The sequence below is a fragment of the Panulirus ornatus genome, chromosome 1, assembly GCF_036320965.1.
Source record: "Panulirus ornatus isolate Po-2019 chromosome 1, ASM3632096v1, whole genome shotgun sequence".
NCBI lineage: Eukaryota > Metazoa > Arthropoda > Malacostraca > Decapoda > Palinuridae > Panulirus > Panulirus ornatus.
In genome coordinates, this window is record NC_092224.1 from 2,732,380 (window position 1) to 2,746,273 (window position 13,894).

A 13,894-nucleotide genomic window follows, 5' to 3' on the forward strand; every position below is an offset into this window, starting at 1 on the left:
AAGGCCGAGCCTCCGCGTAGTTCACTCGTGTTCTTTAGCCTCTCTTGCGCCATCAACCACAACTTTGCAGCAGGGCACAATATGTTAGCCAGTTCAGCGGCAAGAATCAAAACCAAACCAGACTTATTGCCTTCATCTTTCTATACTATTCTGATATTCTATACCTTTACATTATCACTAACTTTATACATGATAACTTTATCACTACACGAAAAGGTCTTCCGTTACCTGGCTCTTCCCTGAACATGATAACCTCGTCACTAGACCAACAGATCTGTTACCTGGCTCTCCCATGGACATTGCAAACCTAATCATAGATTATCATGTATTCTGATGCCTGGCTCTCCCAAGTACCTACTACCATCCTAGTTCTCGTCATCCTCTGATTTCCTCATTCTTCACTCCATTCTTTCTCCGAACTCTCGAGTCACGTCTCAGAAAAGCCCTCTCCACCTCCTTGCAGTCTACAGGCCTTTCAATTAACTCCCAAAGCCGTGTTCCACCGGAGCACACCATTGTGGGCTGAACCACACGAGGGAAAAACGTCGTCACACCTGATGGCTCTGTATTTCCTGCCATTCTTTTGACGTGAGACTCAGCTCATTGTTCTCTTCAAACTCCGACAGTTGGCCTTTTAAGATTCTCTGATAAATCTCAACTTCCATAATATAGTTCGTGCTGTCAGCTGTAGCCAGATGTTTAACTTTGAGTGACCCCAAACTCTCTCTCTCTCTCTCTCTCTCTCTCTCTCTCTCTCTCTCTCTCTCTCTCTCTCTCTCTCTCTCTCTCTCTCTCTCTCTCTCTCTCTCTGAGATGAGGGAGAATATGGGTCTGTTGGTGTCGAGATGATAATTGAAAAGACAGCAATAAAAACATTTCATTCATGGAATACAAGGCAGGTAATGTGGGTGAAGGGCGATTAGAAGGTAGGTGACCCCTATAGCACTACGTTACGGTCCTTTGGTATGATAGCCTGGGCTGGCATGGTATCATTTCCTCATCTTTTCCCTGCCAGCAGTTGAGCCGGAGGGAGAGGTGGGTGGAGAGGTGCCTTTTGTCTTACTATCTTCCACCATTATAGTTAGATTTTTTTTATGAATAGCTTCGTTATGGACCCGCAGGTCTCTTGTTATCACCCTTTTCCATGTGCTCTCTCGTGCTTAAAGATCAGGTCACAGGCCAGGCCATCATACCGTTGGGAACGCACCGTCGTATCAGAGCAGTGGTCGTGCCCCAGATGTCTACAACTGCAGCCAGACCCGGTAGTGGTTGGGGAACACTGTAAGTGCGGCCATTTAGGCGGTTACAGGGCGGTTAATGAGGACAGTGTGTGTGTGTGTGTGTGTGTGTGTGTGTGTGTGTGTGTGTGTGGGTGGGAAGGTGGGAGGTTAGCGGTGACAAGGGTGTCAGGGAACCTTAGGGTAGAGGGAGAGGGTAGTAGGGTGAGGGTGGATGGCAGGGGACTGGACCGTAAGAGACCACCATACCTGCAGTGTTCGTGACTGGTAATTGTTATTTACGACTGGTTGGAACCCACACACTCAAACACTCTCTCTGTTTGACCGTTAGGGGCTCCGGCCTGTCGCCACCAACGCCTCCACCGCCACCACTACATAACCGATGTATATATTTGTTTGATTTTACCAGTTTGTTATTATTTTGCCTCAGTGTGTATCCTCCTATTTAAGTAAGACTAGCTTGTGCTGTGCGGGTATGGGAGGTGTTCCCGAGGGCTGTTGAGGGAGGAAGCGAAAGACTAGAGAGGGAGGTTCGCGAGGCGCGGGTGGCTGTTTGTGGCAGTTCCCACTGTTACCACCTTGCAAATACAAAATTATCTTATTAAGATACGCTAATACTCGGTGTAAATAACGACTGCTGACTACAGTTTGAATATCAATAGATTGATTATGTTTTCAGTATGACTTTTATGGTGACACTATACATTTTGCTAAAATTGGAAGACTACAAAGGAGAGGGAACAGTCAGAGGGGTGAAGAAAAGGGGGATGGCGACACTGGCCAGTAACTTACCTTGGTGAATGCAGCTGGCCGCCGCCGAGCCACCCGCCTGCCTTTATAAAGCGATGAAAGCAGATTTTCTTTTCCACTCCCTCCACATCTGGGGAATTCCTGGTAGCCTTGACACTCTCTGGTAAGCCGCCCCGGGCGGGAGACAGCGGCCGGATATCGAACCGGTTTTGGCTGCGTTATTTCTGTTTAGACAGAAGATGGTCAGGTTTATGTCAAACGCCGGATAGACGCGCCTTTCTTAAGCCAGGTAGCGTAGCCTTCCCAGGCAGGGCTTCACAAACCGTATGTATCTCTCTTACATACCGTTGCCTGTGGTCAAATGACATGCATTTGGTGACCTGACCCCCGCCTCCGGTTGTCACATAACTTACTTGAACTTCCCGACCGAACTTCACATGGCGAATTCATACGCTTTTCGTCATATATATATAAAGATGTTCTGGAAGGAGGTAAATAAAGTGCGTAAGACAAGGGAGCAAATGGGAACTTCAGTGAAGGGCGCAAATGGGGAGATGATAACAAGTAGTGGTGATGTGAGAAGGAGATGGAGTGAGTATTTTGAAGGTTTGTTGAATGTGTTTGATGATAGAGTGGCAGATATAGGGTGTTTTGGTCGAGGTGGTGTGCAAAGTGAGAGGGTTAGGGAAAATGATTTGGTAAACAGAGAAGAGGTAGTAAAAGCTTTGCGGAAGATGAAAGCCGGCAAGGCAGCAGGTTTGGATGGTATTGCAGTGGAATTTATTAAAAAAGGGGGTGACTGTATTGTTGACTGGTTGGTAAGGTTATTTAATGTATGTATGACTCATGGTGAGGTGCCTGAGGATTGGCGGAATGCGTGCATAGTGCCATTGTACAAAGGCAAAGGGGATAAGAGTGAGTGCTCAAATTACAGAGGTATAAGTTTGTTGAGTATTCCTGGCAAATTATATGGGAGGGTATTGATTGAGAGGGTGAAGGCATGTACAGAGCATCAGATTGGGGAAGAGCAGTGTGGTTTCAGAAGTGGTAGAGGATGTGTGGATCAGGTGTTTGCTTTGAAGAATGTATGTGAGATATACTTAGAAAAGCAAATGGATTTGTATGTAGCATTTATGGATCTGGAGAAGGCATATGATAGAGTTGATAGAGATGCTCTGTGGAAGGTATTAAGAATATATGGTGCGGGAGGCAAGTTGTTAGAAGCAGTGAAAAGTTTTTATCGAGGATGTAAGGCATGTGTACGTGTAGGAAGAGAGGAAAGTGATTGTTTCTCAGTGAATGTAGGTTTGCGGCAGGGGTGTGTGATGTCTCCATGGTTGTTTAATTTGTTTATGGATGGGGTTGTTAGGGAGGTGAATGCAAGAGTTTTGGAAGGAGGGGCAAGTATGAAGTCTGTTGTGGATGAGAGAGCTTGGGAAGTGAGTCAGTTGTTGTTCGCTGATGATACAGCGCTGGTGGCTGATTCATGTGAGAAACTGCAGAAGCTGGTGACTGAGTTTGGTAAAGTGTGTGAAGGAAGAAAGTTAAGAGTAAATGTGAATAAGAGCAAGGTTATTAGGTACAGTAGGGTTGAGGGTCAATTCAATTGGGAGGTGAGTTTGAATGGAGAAAATCTGGAGGAAGTGAAGTGTTTTAGATATCTGGGAGTGGATCTGGCAGCGGATGGAACCATGGAAGCGGAAGTGGATCATAGGGTGGGGGAGGGGGCGAAAATTCTGGGAGCCTTGAAGAATGTGTGGAAGTCGAGAACATTATCTCGGAAAGCAAAAATGGGTATGTTTGAAGGAATAGTGGTTCCAACAATGTTGTATGGTTGCGAGGCTTGGACTATGGATAGAGTTGTGCGCAGGAGGATGGATGTGCTGGAAATGAGATGTTTGAGGACAATGTGTGGTGTGAGGTGGTTTGATCGAGTAAGTAACGTAAGGGTAAGAGAGATGTGTGGAAATAAAAAGAGCGTGGTTGAGAGAGCAGAAGAGGGTGTTTTGAAATGGTTTGGGCACATGGAGAGAATGAGTGAGGAAAGATTGACCAAGAGGATATATGTGTCGGAGGTGGAGGGAACGAGGAGAAGAGGGAGACCAAATTGGAGGTGGAAAGATGGAGTGAAAAAGATTTTGTGTGATCGGGGCCTGAACATGCAGGAGGGTGAAAGGAGGGCAAAGAATAGAGTGAATTGGAGCGATGTGGTAGACCGGGGTTGACGTGCTGTCAGTGGATTGAATCAAGGCATGTGTATGAGGGTGGGTTGGGCCATTTCTTTCGTCTGTTTCCTTGCGCTACCTCGCAAACGCGAGAGACAGCGGCAAAAAAAAAAAAAAAAAAAAAAAATATATATATATATATATATATATATATATATATATATATATATATATATATATGTATATGTATATATGTATATATGTATATATGTATATATGTATATATTTATATATATATATATATATATATATATATATATATATATATATATATATATATATATATATATATGTATATATGTATATATGTATATATATATATATATATATATATATATATATATAATATATATATATATATATATATATATATATATATATATATATATATATATATATATATATATATATATTTATATATATATATATATATTTGTATATATATATATATATTTGTATATATATATATATATATATATATATATATATATATATATATATATATATATATATATATATATATATATATATATATACATATATATATATATATATATATATATATATATATATATATATATATATATATATATATATATATATTTATATATATATATATATATATATATATATATATATATATATATATATATATATATATATATATATATATATATATATATATATATATATATATATATATATATATATATATATGTATATATATATATATATATATATATATATATATATATATATATATATATATATATATATATATATATATACATACATATATATATATATATATATATATATATATATATATACATATATATATATATATATATATATATATATATATATATATATGCATGGGGTGTTCAGTGTTGTAAATGGAAATGGTGAAGAGCTTGTAGATTTATGTGCTGAAAAAGGACTGATGATTGGGAATACCTGGTTTAAAAAGCGAGATATACATAAGTATACTTATGTAAGCAGGAGAGATGGCCAGAGAGCGTTATTGGATTACGTGTTAATTGACAGGCGTGCGAAAGAGAGACTTTTGGATGTTAATGTGCTGAGAGGTGCAACTGGAGGGATGTCTGATCATTATCTTGTGGAGGCTAAGGTGAAGATTAGTAAGGGTTTTCAGAAAAGAGGAGTGAATGTTGGGGTGAAGAAGGTGGTGAGAGTAAGTGAGCTTGGGAAGGAGACCTGTGTGGGGAAGTACCAGGAGAGACTGTGTACAGAATGGAAAAAGGTGAGAACAATGGAAGTAAGGGGAGTGGGGGAGGAATGGGATGTATTTAGGGAATCAGTGATGGATTGCGCAAAAGATGCTTGTGGCATGAGAAGAGTGGGAGGTGGGCTGTTTAGAAAGGGTAGTGAGTGGTGGGATGAAGAAGTAAGAGTATTAGTGAAAGAGAAGAGAGAGGCATTTGGACGATTTTTGCAGGGAAAGAATGCAATTGAGTGGGAGAAGTATAAAAGAAAGAGACAGGAGGTCAAGAGAAAGGTGCAAGAGGTGAAAAAAAGGGCAAATGAGAGTTGGGGTGAGAGACTATCAGTAAATTTTAGGGAGAATAAAAAGATGTTCTGGAAGGAGGTAAATAGGGTGCGTAAGACAAGGGAGCAAATGGGAACTTCAGTGAAGGGCGTAAATGGGGAGGTGATAACAAGTAGTGGTGATGTGAGAAGGAGATGGAATGAGTATTTTGAAGGTTTGTTGAATGTGTCTGAGGACAGAGTGGCAGATATAGGGTGTTTTGGTCGTGGTGGTGTGCAAAGTGAGAGGGTTAGGGAAAATGATTTGGTAAACAGAGAAGAGGTAGTAAAAGCTTTGCGGAAGATGAAAGCCGGCAAGGCAGCAGGTTTGGATGGTATTGCAGTGGAATTTATTAAAAAAGGGGGTGACTGTATTGTTGACTGGTTGGTAAGGTTATTTAATGTATGTATGACTCATGGTGAGGTGCCTGAGGATTGGCGGAATGCGTGCATAGTGCCATTGTACAAAGGCAAAGGGGATAAGAGTGAGTGCTCAAATTACAGAGGTATAAGTTTGTTGAGTATTCCTGGTAAACTATATGGGAGGGTATTGATTGAGAGGGTGAAGGCATGTACAGAGCATCAGATTGGGGAAGAGCAGTGCGGTTTCAGAAGTGGTAGAGGATGTGTGGATCAGGTGTTTGCTTTGAAGAATGTATGTGAGAAATACTTAGAAAAGCAAATGGATTTGTATGTAGCATTTATGGATCTGGAGAAGGCATATGATAGAGTTGATAGAGATGCTCTGTGGAAGGTATTAAGAATATATGGTGTGGGAGGCAAGTTGTTAGAAGCAGTGAAAAGTTTTTATCGAGGATGTAAGGCATGTGTACGTGTAGGAAGAGAGGAAAGTGATTGGTTCTCAGTGAATGTAGGTTTGCGGCAGGGGTGTGTGATGTCTCCATGGTTGTTTAATTTGTTTATGGATGGGGTTGTTAGGGAGGTAAATGCAAGAGTCCTGGAAAGAGGGGCAAGTATGAAGTCTGTTGGGGATGAGAGAGCTTGGGAAGTGAGTCAGTTGTTGTTCGCTGATGATACAGCGCTGGTGGCTGATTCATGTGAGAAACTGCAGAAGCTGGTGACTGAGTTTGGTAAAGTGTGTGGAAGAAGAAAGTTAAGAGTAAATGTGAATAAGAGCAAGGTTATTAGGTACAGTAGGGTTGAGGGTCAAGTCAATTGGGAGGTGAGTTTGAATGGAGAAAAACTGGAGGAAGTGAAGTGTTTTAGATATCTGGGAGTGGATCTGTCAGCGGATGGAACCATGGAAGCGGAAGTGGATCATAGGGTGGGGGAGGGGGCGAAAATTTTGGGAGCCTTGAAAAATGTGTGGAAGTCGAGAACATTATCTCGGAAAGCAAAAATGGGTATGTTTGAAGGAATAGTGGTTCCAACAATGTTGTATGGTTGCGAGGCGTGGGCTATGGATAGAGATGTGCGCAGGAGGATGGATGTGCTGGAAATGAGATGTTTGAGGACAATGTGTGGTGTGAGGTGGTTTGATCGAGTAAGTAACGTAAGGGTAAGAGAGATGTGTGGAAATAAAAAGAGCGTGGTTGAGAGAGCAGAAGAGGGTGTTTTGAAATGGTTTGGGCACATGGAGAGAATGAGTGAGGAAAGATTGACCAAGAGGATATATGTGTCGGAGGTGGAGGGAACGAGGAGAAGAGGGAGACCAAATTGGAGGTGGAAAGATGGAGTGAAAAAGATTTTGTGTGATCGGGGCCTGAACATGCAGGAGGGTGAAAGGAGGGCAAGGAATAGAGTGAATTGGAGCGATGTGGTATACAGGGGTTGACGTGCTGTCAGTGGATTGAATCAAGGCATGTGAAGCGTCTGGGGTAAACCATGGAAAGCTGTGTAGGTATGTATATTTGCGTGTGTGGACGTGTGTATGTACGTGTGTATGGGGGTTGGGCCATTTCTTTCGTCTGTTTCCTCGCGCTACCTCGCAAACGCGGGAGACAGCGACAAAGTATAAAAAAAAAAAAAAAAAAAAAAAATATATATATATATATATATATATATATATATATATATATATATATATATATATATATATATATATATATATATATATATATATATATATATATATATATATATATTCCTTGCCCGCCTTTCACCCTCCCTCATGTTCAGGCCCCGATCACTCAAAATCTTTTTCACTCCATCTTTCCACCTCCAATTTGGTCTCCCACTTCTCCTCGTTCCCTCCACCTCCGACACATATATCCTCTTGGTCAATCTTTCCTCACTCATTCTCTCCATGTGCCCAAACCATTTCAAAACACCCTCTTCTTCTCTCTCAACCACGCTCTTTTTATTTCCACACATCTCTCTCACCCTTACATTACTTACTCGATGAAACTACCTCACACCACACATTGTCCTCAAACATCCCATTTCCAGCACATCCACCCTCCTGCGCACAACTCTATCCATAGCCCACGCCTCGCAACCATACAAATTTGTTGGAACCACTATTCCTTCTAACATACCCATTTTTGCTTTCCGAGATAATGTTCTCGACTTCCACACATTCTTCAAGGCTCCCAGGATTTTCGCCCCCTCCCTACCCTATGATTCACTTCCGCTTCCATGGTTCCATCCGCTGCCAGATCCACTCCCAGATATCTAAAACACTTTACTTCCTCCAGTTTTTCTCCATTCAAACTTACCTCCCAATTGACTTGACCCTCAACCCTACTGTACCTAATAACCTTGCTCTTATTCACATTTACTCTTAACTTTCTTCTTTCACACACTTTACCAAACTCAGTCACCAGCTTCTGCAGTTTCTCACATGAATCAGCCACCAGCGCTGTATCATCAGCGAACAACAACTGACTCACAACAAGCTCTCCCATCCCCAACAGACTTCATACTTGCCCCTCTTTCCAAAACTCTTGCATTCACCTCCCTAACAACCCCATCCATAAACAAATTAAACAACCATGGAGACATCACACACCCCTGCCGCAAACCTACATTCACTGAGAACCAATCACTTTCCTCTCTTCCTACACGTACACATGCCTTACATCCTCGATAAAAACTTTTCACTGCTTCTAACAACTTGCCTCCCACACCATATATTCCACAGAGGATCTCTATCAACTCTATCATATGCTTTCTCCAGATCCATAAATGCTACATACAAATCCGTTTGCTTTTCTAAGTATTTTTCACATACATTCTTCAAAGCAAACACCTGATCCACACATCCTCTACCACTTCTGAAACCGCACTGCTCTTCCCCAATCTGATGCTCTGTACATGCCTTCACCCTCTCAATCAATACCCTCCCATATAATTTACCAGGAATACTCAACAAACTTATACCTCTGTAATTTGAGCACTCACTCTTATCCCCTTTGCCTTTGTACAATGGCACTATGCACGCATTCCGCCAATCCTCAGGCACCTCACCATGAGTCATACATACATTAAATAACCTTATCAACCAGTCAACAATACAGTCACCCCCTTTTTTAATAGATTCCACAGCTATACCATCCAAACCTGCTGCCGTTCCGGCTTTCATCTTCCGCAAAGCTTTTACTACCACTTCTCTGTTTACCAAATCATTTTCCCTAACCCTCTCACTTTGCACAACACCTCGACCAAAACACCCTATATCTGCCACTCTATCATCAAACACATTCAACAAACCTTCAAAATACTCACTCCATCTCCTTCTCACATCACCACTACTTGTTATCACCTCCCCATTAGCGCCCTTCACTGAAGTTCTCATTTGCTCCCTTGTCTTACGCACTTTATTTACCGTCCTTCCAGAACATCTTTTTATTCTCCCTAGAATTTAATGATACTCTCTCACGCCAACTCTCATTTGCCCTTTTTCACCTCTTGCACCTTTCTCTTGACCTCCTGTCTCTTTCTTTTATACATCTCCCACTCAATTGCATTTTTTCCCTGCAAAAATCGTCGAAATGCCTCTCTCTTCTCTTTCACTAATAAGCTTACTTCTTCATCCCACCACACACTACCCTTGCTAATCAACCCACCTCCCACACTTCTCATGCCATAAGCATCTTTTGCGCACTCCATCACTGATTCCCTAAATACATCCCATTCCTCCCCCACTCCCCTTACTTCCATTGTTCTCACCTTTTTCCATTTTGTACTCAGTCTCTGCCTGGTACTTCCTCACACAAGTCTCCTCCCCAAGCTCATTTACTCTCACCACCCTCTTCACCCCAACATTCACTCTTCTTTTCTGAAAACCCATACAAATCTTCACATTAGCCTCGACAAGATAATGATTAGACATTCCTCCAGTTGCACCTCTCAGCACATTAACATCCAAAAGTCTCTCTTTCGCGCGCCTGTCAATTAGCATGTAGTCCAATAACGCTCTCTGGCCATCTCTCCAACTTACATACGTATACTTATTTATATCTCGCTTTTTAAACCAGGTATTCCCAATCACCACTCCCTTCTCAGCACATAAATCTACAAGCTCTTCACCATTTCCATTTACAACACTGAACACCCCATGTATACCAATTATTCCCTCAACTGCCACATTACTCACCTTTGCATTCAAATCACCCATCACTATAACCCGGTCTTGTGCATCAAAACCACTAACACACTCATTCAGCTGCTCCCAAAACACTTGCCTCTCATGATCTTTCTTTTCATGCCCAGGTGCATATGCACCAATAATCACCCATCTCTCTCCATCAAGTTTCAGTTTTACCCATATCAATCGAGAATTTACTTTCTTACATTCTATAACATACTCCCACAACTCCTGTTTCAGGAGTACTGCTACTCTTTCCCTTGCTCTTGCCCTCTCACTAACCCCTGACTTTACTCCCAAGACATTCCCAAACCACTCTTCCCCTTTACCCTTGAGCTTCGTTTCACTCAGAGCCAAAACATCCAGGTTACTTTCCTCAAACATACTACCTATCTCTCCCTTTTTCACATCTTGGTTACATCCACACACATTTAGACACCCCAATCTGAGTCTACGAGGAGGATGAGCACTCCCCGCTTGACTCCTTCTGTTTCCCATTTTTAGAAAGTTAAAATACAAGGAGGGGAGGATTTCTGGACCCCGCTCCCGTCCCCTCTAGTCGCCTTCTACGACACGTGATTGGACAATCACATGTTTACCAAAATGGCGTTTCTAGCTTCGTCTCTTCGATGTATATCAACTGACTGTTATATTTCTATCTTGTGTCCCCCTTGATGATGTGATTATTACACGAAAGTGCACTTGGGAACTTTTCGTGTTTCATTTTCCCCGTGGACTCATAGGAATATCTTGATCACGCGCTAAATTGTGATCCTTTCCAATATATATATATATATATATATATATATATATATATATATATATATATATATATATATATATATATATATATCTTTTTTTTTTCTTTTTTTTTTTTTGCTTTGTCGCTGTCTCCCGCGTTTGCGAGGTAGCGCAAGGAAACAGACGAAAGAAATGGCCCAACCCACCCCCATACACATGTATATACATACGTCCACACACGCAAAATATACATACCTACACAGCTTTCCATGGTTTACCCCAGACGCTTCACATGCCCCGATTCAATCCATTGACAGCACGTCAACCCCGGTATACCACCCTCGCTCCAATTCACTCTATTCCTTGCCCTCCTTTCACCCTCCTGCATGTTCAGGCCCCGATCACACAAAATCTTTTTCACTCCATCTTTCCACCTCCAATTTGGTCTCCCTCTTCTCCTCGTTCCCTCCACCTCCGACACATATATCCTCTTGGTCAATCTTTCCTCACTCATTCTCTCCATGTGCCCAAACCATTTCAAAACACCCTCTTCTGCTCTCTCAACCACGCTCTTTTTATTTCCACACATCTCTCTTACCCTTACGTTACTTACTCGATCAAACCACCTCACACCACACATTGTCCTCAAACATCTCATTTCCAGCACATCCATCCTCCTGCGCACAACTCTATCCATAGCCCACGCCTCGCAACCATACAACATTGTTGGAACCACTATTCCTTCAAACATACCCATTTTTGCTTTCCGAGATAATGTTCTCGACTTCCACACATTCTTCAAGGCCCCAGAATTTTCGCCCCCTCCCCCACCCTATGATCCACTTTCGCTTCCATGGTTCCATCCGCTGCCAGATCCACTCCCAGATATCTAAAACACTTCACTTCCTCCAGTTTTTCTGTATATATGTATGTATATATTTTATTCCTGAGGATAGGGGAGAAAGAATACTTCCCACGCATTCCTCACGTGTTGTAGAAGGCGACTAAAGGGGACGGGAATGGGGGGCTAGAAACCCTCCCCTCCTTGAATTTTAACTTTGTAACGGGGGAAACAGAAGAAGGAGTCACGCGGGAGGTGCTCATCCTCCTCGAAGGCACAGACTGGGGTGTCTAAATGTGTGTGGATGTAATCAAGATGAGAAAAAAGGAGAGATAGGTAGTATGTTTGAGGAAAGGAACCTGGATGGGTGATTCGAATGAAGAACTGCAGGAGTTGGTGACTGAGTTTGGAATAGTGTGAGTAAGGAGAAAGTTTAGAACAATTGAGAAGAAAAGCAAGGTTATTAGGTTTAGCAGGATTGAGTGACAGGTTTGTAGGGGTATAAGTTTGAATGGAAAGGGATCGGAGAAGTGAAGTGTTTACCACCATCACCTCCCTCATTCAACCATCACCACCACCCACTGATCGTGCACCACCATCACCATCCCCATCCAACCATCACCACCACTCACTGCTCACTTACCACCATTACCATCCTCATCCAACCATCACCACCACCCACTGCTCATGCACCACCATCACCACCCTCATCCCCAACCATCACCACCACCCATTGCTCAGGCGCCACCATCACCACCCTCATCCCCAACCATCACCACCACCCATTGCTCAGGCACCACCATCACCACCCTCATCCCCAACCATCACCACCACCCATTGCTCAGGCACCACCATCACCACCCTCATCCCCAGCCATCACCACCACCCACTGCTCATGCACCACCATCACCACCCTCATCCCCAACCATCACCACCACCCATTGCTCAGGCACCACCATCACCACCCTCATCCCCAGCCATCACCACCACCCACTGCTCATGCACCACCATCACCACCCTCATCCCCAACCATCACCACCACCCATTGCTCATAAACTCCATTTCTCTGCAGTTAATCTTGTTTTAAGCTTTTCCCCCTCTCGTTCTTGTGGCCCGCGTCTCCTGTCTTGCAACGCCATTGAGGGGCGCGGGTTGAGCGGCGCGTGGCCCTCTACCTGCTCTTGTTGCAAGGCTTTCACAGCCGCCACCTCCCGGGCCAGGCCTATTTTTTTCATTGCAGGGGTCTCGTGTGCAACGCCCTCCCGTCCCCACGTACGCACGTGCTGGCCGACCCTGAACGCACCGTGCCGGCGGCGCACGCGCGTGGAAGGAGGCGCGCCGAGACTGGTTGTGGGAGGGCTGTTTGTGGGTTTATTTTGGGGTGTGTTGGAGGCGCGTGTTGACCTCTGTTCATTCTGCTTTATCTGCCGCCGCGTCTAACTGTCTGTCTGCATGTCTGTCGGTGTATTAGCACCACAGTTCAGTGAGATGTATTACCAAAACAAACCCAATAAAAGGTCGATTTCTGCTGTACTCAAGCTGTATTGTAGGTTGAAGGGTCAAAGGTCATAAGGTCAGTCAGGACGTGGGCACATGTCATGAAATCCTCGTCGTGTGATGTGAACCCCATCAACGCGATAGCACCAAATGTATTTCCTCATCAGTTAAAGCGTGGATATGATATCGTTTGTTCATCTTCATTTTTCGCATGAATTAAATGACTGAGCCTTGACGTAAACTCCTCGCTTAGCTCCCCCCCGTGTTCCTACTTTATAAAAACACAGGAGGGGAGGGTTTCCAGCACACCCTCTCCTGTCCCTCATAATTTACTGCCTCTAAAGCCTAACCTATGTCCACCTTCCTATATAGGATCCCTCACGATTTTCCGACCTCTTCTACTGGATCTGTAATTCACCACACAACATGATAAACACACATGGAATCGCCGTAACATCCAACATACCTGGGAGCCCCAGGTTACACAGACAGCTAAGCCTGCTTC